Source organism: Carlito syrichta, unplaced genomic scaffold, assembly GCF_000164805.1.
Source record: "Carlito syrichta isolate Samal-C Ts95f unplaced genomic scaffold, Tarsius_syrichta-2.0.1 Scaffold304512, whole genome shotgun sequence".
Lineage (NCBI taxonomy): Eukaryota > Metazoa > Chordata > Mammalia > Primates > Tarsiidae > Carlito > Carlito syrichta.
This window is the reverse complement of record NW_007248608.1, coordinates 155,228-164,163: the sequence shown is the minus strand read 5'-3', so window position 1 is coordinate 164,163 and position 8,936 is coordinate 155,228.

Genomic DNA, 8,936 nt, shown 5'->3' with positions numbered 1-8,936 from the left:
ACCCTCACACCAGGACCTAATTCCTTGTAAACCACTAAACTCTTTTCCATTTCCATAACTTTGTCATTTCAAGAGTGTTATATAAATGGGCAAAAGATCTGAACAGACATTTCTCCAAAGAAGATATACAAATAGCAAATAAGTTCAACTTCATTAGCCATCAGGGAAATGCAAAGCAAAGCCACAATAGCTGGTAGGATAGCTATCATAAAAAAGACAATGTAGCCATGCACGGTGGCTCACGCCTATAATCCCAGCACTTTGGGAGGCGGAGGCAAGAGGCTTGCCTGCACCCAAGAGTTTGAGATCAGTCTGGGTAACTTGGCGAGACCTCATCTCTACAATAAACCAAGAAAAATTAGCCCGGCATGGTGGCGAATGCCTGTAGTTCCAGCTACTTGGGAGACTGAGGTGGAGGTATACCCTGAGCCCTGCAGGTTGAGGCTGCGGTGGCTGTGAGCGTGCCACTGCATTCCAGCCTGGGCGACAGAGTGAGACTCCTAAGGTTGTGACAAACTGGAGACCTCATATAGTCCTGGTGGAAAAGTAACATAATGCAACTACTTTGGAAAACAATCTAGCAGATTCTCAACAGATTAAACATAGTTACAGAATGAACCAGCAATTCCACTCCTAGGTATATACCCAGGAGAAATGAAAACATCTCTGTAATAACCAAAACCAGGAAATAACCAAATGTCCATCAACAGATAAGTATATAAACACATTGTAGCAAACTCATACAAAGCAGTGCTACCCATAATCGAAAAAGCATGAACTATTGATACATGTATTAGCATGTATTTATTTCAAAATAATAATGCTGAGTGAAAGAAACCAGGTTAAGAAAAGAGAGTCCATATTATATGATTTTATACACTTTATATATAATTCTAGAAAATATAAACTAATCTATAGTGACAGAAAACAGACCATAGTTGCTTGGAGAAGGGAGGAAGGGAGCAAGCAGAAAGGAAGATTTTTCAGGAGGTGATGGGTATGTTTATTATCTTGATTGTGGTGATGGTTTTACAGGTGTATACATATGTCAAAATGAGCCAGGTGTGGTAGCTCATGCCTGTAACCCCAGCATTTTGGGAGGCCAAGTTGGGAGGATTGCTTGAGCCCAGGAGTTTGAGACCAACCTGGGCAATACAATGAGACCTCATCTCTACAAAAATCTAAAATTTAGCCAGTGTGGTAGCATGCACCTGTAGTCCCAGCAACTTAGGAGGTGAGACAGAAGGATTGCCTGAGTCTAGGAGTTTGGGACTGTGGTGAACCTTGACTGTGCCACTACTCTCCAGGCTGGATGGCATAGTGATATCCTGACTCAAAAAACAAAACCTTAAATTGCACAGTTTAAACATATGTAATATGTGCAGTTTATTTTATTTTTATATATATATATTTTGAGTTATAGTCTCACTCTGTTGCTCAGTGAGTGCAGTGACACACTCACAGCCACCCCAGCATCGATCTGCTGGGCTCTGGTGATCCTTCCACCTCAGCCTTCCAAGAAGCTGAAACTATAGGCGCATGCTACCATGCCCAGCTAATTTTTTTGTTTTATTGTAGAGACAAGGTCTTGCCAAGTTGCCTGGGCTGGTCTCGAACCCACGGGCTCAGGCAATCCATTTGCCTCAGCCTCCCAAAGTCCTGGGATTACAGGCTGAGCCACAGAACCCTGCCTATTATATTTTAATATAGTGTTTTTTAAGTACAACATTAAAGAATCATTAAAATACACCATTAAAAAAACACCTGTAATCATACCAAATTTCTCTTCCTCTGTGTCCTCATGCTGTTTATTTATATGAGGGGGAGCACAAAAAAAACTGGAATTTACTTATAAAAAATTGTGTGTTCTTACATGTTTAAAATTTAGTCGCCTTCAATGTACTCTCCGTTTGATGCAATACACCTATTGAAGCACTTTTTCCACTGCTCAAAACAATTTTGAACTTGTCAGTTTTGATGCCTTTGAGTGCTTCTGCGTTTTTTTGTTTGTTTTATTTTTTGAATTGGGGTCTCACTCTGTCACCTAGGCTGGAGGGCAGTGGCACACTCCTGGCCACCGCAGCCCCGACCTGCTGGGTTCTGTCAATCCTTCCGCCCAGCCTTCCAAGCAGCCGGAACTACAGGCGGCCACTATCACATCCTGCTAATTTTTGATTCATTGTAAAGATGAGGTCTTGCCAAGTTGGCCGGGCAGGTCTTGAACCCACGGGATCAGGCAATCTACTCGCCTCAGCCTCCTGAAGTGCTGGGATTACAGGATGAACCACTGAGCCCAGCTGCATTTGTTGTTGTTGTTGTTGTTTCACCTCTCCCAAATGTTTCCCTTTGACTACTTTGTTCATTCGGGGAAACAAAGAACAAAAAGTTGTTCAGGGCAAGATTGGGCGAATAGGGAGGGTGGGGCGTGGGGCCACACTGTTTTTTGGCCAAAAACTGCAGAACCCTCAGCCCTGGTGTGTTCAGGTGCGCTCCTAAATCACTATCATGAAATGGGCAAACCTGTTGAAAGAATCTCAAAAAAAAAAAAAAGATTCACTGGAGCTGAACGCAGCCTCTCCCAACACCACCATTGGTTCACGGATGCTGATGGTTCCCAGAACACTCACCTAGTAGGGGAAGCCTTCACCAAAAGGGACCCACCCTCCAAAAGATAATTCTAGAGTTGTTTTTTTTTGTTAGTCCCCCCTTGTTTGTGTTTTTTCCATTGCAAATCATATCTGGCTTTTCCCACTCCACACTATTTCAATCTTTCTTACATTATCCTTCTTTATCATTTGTTCAGATTTTTGCTTTGCTAAACATTAACTTTCCATGAAAGTATAACACACAGAAAAGTGCCCAAATCATAAATGTACACGTCAATGAATTTAAATATTCAAAGATCAAAATTTGTTTCTTTTTTTTTTCTGAGTCGAGTCTCACTCTGTTGTTGCCTAAGCTGGAGTGCACTGGCGCACTCACGGTCACCACAACCTCAACCTGCTGGGCTCAGAGCCACCGCAGCCTCAACCTCTGGGCTCAGGCAGTCCTTCCTCCTCAGACTTCCAAGGAGTTAGAACCACAGGTATGCACCACCACGCCTGGCTAATTTTTATTTATTTATTTATTGTAGAGACAATATCTCACCATGTTGCCCAGGCTGGTCTCGAACCCCTAGGCTCAGGCAATCCTCTCGACTTTGCCTCCCAAAATGCTGGGATTACAGGCATGAGCCACCGTGCTCGGCTCAAAATTTAAGTTTCAAAGATCATGAAGTGAACACGTTCCTAACACCTTGTTTTGAAAATAAGTAACTAAGCTGAGGCTGAGGTGAGTGGATTGCCTGAGCCCGCGGGTTCGAGACCCACCAGGGCAGCGAGACCTCATCTCTACAATAAATCAAAAAATCAGCCGGGCGTGGTAGCGCATGCCTGTAATTCTGGCTACTTGGAAGGCTGGGGCGGAAGGATCGCCGGAGCCCAGCAGGTCGAGGCTGCGGTGGCCGGAAGCGGCCACTGCACTCCAGTCTGAGCGACCAAGTGAGACTCCAACTCAGAAAAAAAAAAAAAAAGAAAAGAAGTAACTGTTCTCAAGGATGTATTTTGGGTAGGACAATTCAATGTGCATTGTCAAAGATAAACATAACACGATATTAGTTGAAGCCATGAAAACATATTTTACCCAGTAACTACTGACAACAGAGGAAAGAACTGAGCTCTGTTCCGATTTGTGCAGAAGTGACAGGGAGAATGGGGATGGGGAAGGGACGAACAGAGTTGAGGTAGCAAAAAATTACAAAAAACAAGAGGAGGGATTGGACCACACAAAACCCATCGGGATTTGCTGACAGGCACCCATAGAAATTAGGTTCCTACCCTGTCACAGGGACTGGGAGATAGGGACCTCATCTTCAGGTGTTGGCTGGAACAAGCAGCACATTCTTTTGGCGGCCTTGAGTTTTCTCAGGCAGGTGCTTTAAGGGGGTCTAGGGTCATCCTAAGAATGTGGCCTTGAGCTGTTAGAAACTTTGTTAGTGATTGTTCAAGTCTTTGTAGGCCAAGGTTGAGGCCTAGTCAAGAAGAGGGCTCACAGGAGTCCAGCTAGAGTTTGGTCAAGAAGAAAACCTTGGTCAGCACAACAGTTCCACAGATTGCAGGGCTTTCAAAATCCTCCTGGGTCCCCTTCTGCTAAATGCCAGGACCTCTCACCCCAAATTATGATAAGCAAAAATGATGCACTTCCAAATGCCCCATCCCACAAAAACTACCATGCCAGATCATGCTTACTATGCCTTCAGCTTTTAAATCCTACTGTAATATAACTGGTGATTTTTTTCTCCATTTCAAGGTAAAACCCAAGAAACAGACTGAAAAGACAGCATGCAGAGGCAGTGAGCAGTGGAAGGGGGAATACAGGAGGCTGTGGCCTTCCCTCCTCTGTAAGTATTAACAGGGAACACAAGCTCATGGCCTGAATCTGTGCACAAATTCGCAGGGGAGCCAGGCTAGAATGGATCCTAATTCAAAGCCTGATTCTGCCATTTAACCACAAGCAACTTAGCTTCTCCTAGCCTCAGTTTTGTTATGTGTAAGGGAGATAAGACCAGTTATTAAATCAAAGAATGTGCATAAGGTAGCCAGCATATAAGAACAGTCTAATAATGGTGAGCTGTCCTCCCTATGGGTACCACATGGCCTAGTTCTACTTAAGGTCTCCTCTTGACATAAATTTCATTTTCCAGACCCCTAATAGCATTCTCTCAAGCTGAAAGTCAAGACCTGCAAATGAAAATCTTCAAAGAATGAAACTTTAGTAGCCGACCACTAAAACCACACTGTAAATCAGTAATAATAATAAATACGTTTAATTGTTTTTCTGTGAAAAGTGCGATTTTACACTCATGCATACAAAGTTTTCAATACATGCTTGTTGATACTTACCGTATGGCAGGTACTAGGCTAAACTCAGATGAAACTAAGCCTCACCTCTGAAGCAACTTACAGATAATTGGCAGAGAGATCTCAAAGAACAAATCCAAGAAGTTAAGTAAAATTGTTACATGAGGCTAAGGGCTACAATAGAGGAAGGTAGGGCATAATAAAGTGAGGAAGAGGGTGTTTGCCAGATGGACGCTGGAGAAAAGAATATTTTGGGGCCAGGCTTGGTGGCTCAGCCTGTAATCCCAGCACTTTGGGAGACCAAGGCGAGTGGAATGCCTGAGCCCGCAGGTTCAAGACCAGCCCTGGCAACTTGATGAGAACTTGTCTCTACAATAAATAAAAAACTAGCCAGGAGTGGAAGCGCATGCCTGTAGTTCCGGCTACTTGGAAGGCTGAGGCAGAAGGATCGCCAGAGCCCAGCAGGTCGAGGCTGCGGTGGCCGGGAGTATGCCACTGGACTCCAGTCCGGGTGACAGAGTGAGACTCCAACTCAAAAAAAAAGAGCATTTCAGGAAGAAAGAAAAGCCTGTGCAATGGCCATTTAACAGCCTGTTTGTGTAAAAGTAAGATAAGAACACAGGAAAGATGAGAGATGAAAGGAGGAGTCTGACTCTAAGGAGCTGCCTTAGCATCAGGCGTGTATAGCATCAGGCATGTTCTTAGCTCCAAGTTCAAAGACCACTCTGACCAGTTCAAGTAGAAAAGGAATTCATGAAAACATATTGGGTGGGATGGCTATATATTTTGTCATGTCATTTGGGAGGGAAAGGGGAGCTATTTTTAATCTCATCAGGATTGCAGGTGTAAAGGAGACAGGAATGGAGTCTTTTAATACAGAGGACTACCAAAAAAATGTACATACATTTTATGCAAGGGAAAAACTGCCAGGCGTGGTAACCCACACCTGTCATCTCAGCTCTTTGGGAGGTGGAGGCAAGAGGATTACTTGAGCCCAGGGATTCGAGACCAGCATGGGCATTGATGAGACTGTGTCTCTACAATAAAGAAAGAAATAATCAGCCAGGCGTGGTGGCGTGCACCTATAGTTCCAGCTACTTGGAAGGCTTGGATGGAAAGATCGCCTGAGCCCAGCCTGTGAGTGTGCCTGGGCTACAGAGTGAGACTCCAACTAAAAAAAAAAAAAAAAAAAAAGGAATTCTTGTTAAAAATTGTTTTGTTTTCTATCACCCATCTTTTTTTAGCTGAGGAATGGCTTCTCATTTTCCTGTTTTCCTGTGGACTATTCTACTGCTTTCATTTTGCTTGCGGTGATTTCACATTTTGGTTGTTGATTTTGTTGTCTTCTTTAGATGATTTTTTTCATATGTTTTGGAAATTTGACTTGCAGATGGATTTGCCATGGGAAGTTTCTTCCCTTCTTCCTTTTCCTCTCTTCCTTTCTGCTTTCTCATTCCTCTCCGCAGCTAGTGGTTTCCTTTTCTTCTTTCTGGTCTCTGTGGCTCCCACTCCAAAGCCAAACTCAAATCTAGCAATCTGGGGCCCTGCCTCGGTGTTATAGTAGAGATCCAGCAGCATGTCTGCAGGCTGTTTGGTCAGGCATTTGGCTTTTACAGAGGACATGTATTCTGTTACTTTCTAAGAAAAGAAAACAACTTTTTTTTTAAAGTTGGAATCTCCCTCTGTCGTCCAGGCTAGAGTGCAATGACATGCTGATGGCCACCACAGCCTCGACCTGCTGGGCTCAGGCAATCTTCTACCTCAGCCTTCCAAGTAGCTGGAACTACAGGCACCCGCCACCACACCCAGCTAATTTTTTTATTTATTGTAGAGACGAGCTCTTGCTATGTTGCCCAGGCTGGTCTCAAACCCCTGGGCTCAGGCAATCCTCTTGCCTCAGCCTCCCAAAGTGCTGAGATTACAGGCTTGAACCACCACACCTGGCTAGAAAATAACTTTTATCTGAGCAATGTAAGTCCTTTAAGATGATCAGGTCCCGAGGGACGTTCAACTGAGGCCAGCAATCATGTCCCACTCCCCCCTTAAGCTATGTATTAATATCTCTCTCTTTAGAGATAGAGTCTCGCTCTGTTGCCCAGGCTGAAGTGCAGCAGTACAATCATAGTTCAAAGCAGTCTTAAACTCCTATGCTCAAGCAATCCTTCCACCTCAGTCTCCCAAGTACTTAGAACTACAGGCATGTACCACCATGCCCAACTTTTTTTTTTTTTTAAGAGATGGGGTCTTGCTATATTGCCCAGGCTGGTCTCAAACTCAGACCCTCTAGGTCCTGCAATATTGTGGTCTTTTGGGTTCTTGGGTTTTGTGAGTAGCCTCAGAAACTTAGTAATTATTTAGTCCTACTCACTTCTTACTAGTTGTGGTTACTCTTATTACCATTTCCTCCAATTAGATAATTATTACCTTAAGATGTTTACAGCTTTGTCTCCTGACAACTTGTCAATTCAAGTCTGTGAACTCTCTATCAGGGTAATTTCATACATGGGGCTTATTGCCCCAACGCCTAAGGTCTAAAGCCTACAAACTTGCAAAAATCATCCACACATATATATTCCAAAATATAAAAAGAAAATTGCAAAACTGAAATGGATAAATGTTTAATTATCTTCAAAATTAACATATCAACTTCATTTACATGTTAAATTAGGATTTTATACACATTTTACATTTGTAGCAATTTGATATTAGGTTTCTTATTTCACAAGAATCTCTGATCATTTACAGATGCTAAGAAATCACAGCTAATTATAAATTACACAAGTTAGTTCGGATTAAAAATTTTCAAGTGCAATTTTTTGAAATATTTTCTTACAACAAAAATAATTTAATATAAGGTCTGGGTATAACTTCATATGTTTGATGCAGTATGGAGCCAGAACTCCAGAAGTCATCAATTTCAAAAGAGCTTTAGGGGTACAGGAGGAGCTGAAATGAGAAATAAGGAATGGAGATGGCAAGAGAGAGAAGATCGTCCTCACAGAAGAGAAGATGCCTACACAATGTCTGCCGTGTGCCAGGCGCTGACCCGTAGTCCAGGATCCAAAACGGAAAATATCAGTTCTCCAAAGAGGTCACAGTCTGATGAGCAATCTGACAGGTTCAAAGATACAAAAGTGTGTTGTTAAGGAAGTGTGCACACTGGGGGGGGGGGGCAAGATGGTCTGGGCAAGAACTCCTGTGGGATAGGAACTAGGAAGGCTCCTAGGAGAAAGAAGTTGACACTTGATCAGATGGTAGGCGTTAGGTCACACTCCCAGCAGGGCCTCCAGAATGTTAGGCCAGGCCCACCTGATGTGGGTGTCTGGGGTGTCTTCCATTGTCACATGAAAGATACAAATGATTGCACAGAAGTAAGATTAGAGAATACAGTTTATTTAGAAAGTAAATTAGAGAGAGAGAGAGAGATTCGCCTCCCCAAGGTAGGCGAGGTGGCCAAAGCTTAAGAAAACATGGCCTGGCCATGGCTGAAAGAGCAGATGGCCACACTATAGCTTAGCAACGTAATGGAGAATGGCTGCCAGGGTTTATTCCCTTCTGAGGGGGGCAGGCCGTTAAGGTGGTTGGGTGGTGGCCTATGTGTCATCACGGAGGGGCAGGTAAGCCCAGGTACTGATGTCAGGTGATGGACAGCAGGCAGATGGGTGGGTTAGTCACATGATTGTTGCCATACTGGTGGGGTCTGCCTGGGTCACGAAGGTCACAAAGGGCTAATTGGGTTAACCTGAGTCTTAGGAGTGGAGGAAAAGATTTGAAACAGAAAAGCTAATTAGTAAGAGCAAGCTGGGGAGGGGGTTGTGAAACAATTATCAGCAGCTACCTCTGAGAAACGGTTCTGTCCTTGGCTAGTGATTAGAGGGTAAGTTAAGTGAACTGCTAGAAGACATGAGATTTAGGCATTGTTACCGAACGTCGAACCCATGTTATGCCTTTCCAGGAGGCAAGGGAGAGGGCAAAAAGGACTCGATGCGATCGGCGCTCGGCCGTCGGGCGTCGACTGCTAGGGTCTGGCGCGGCCCC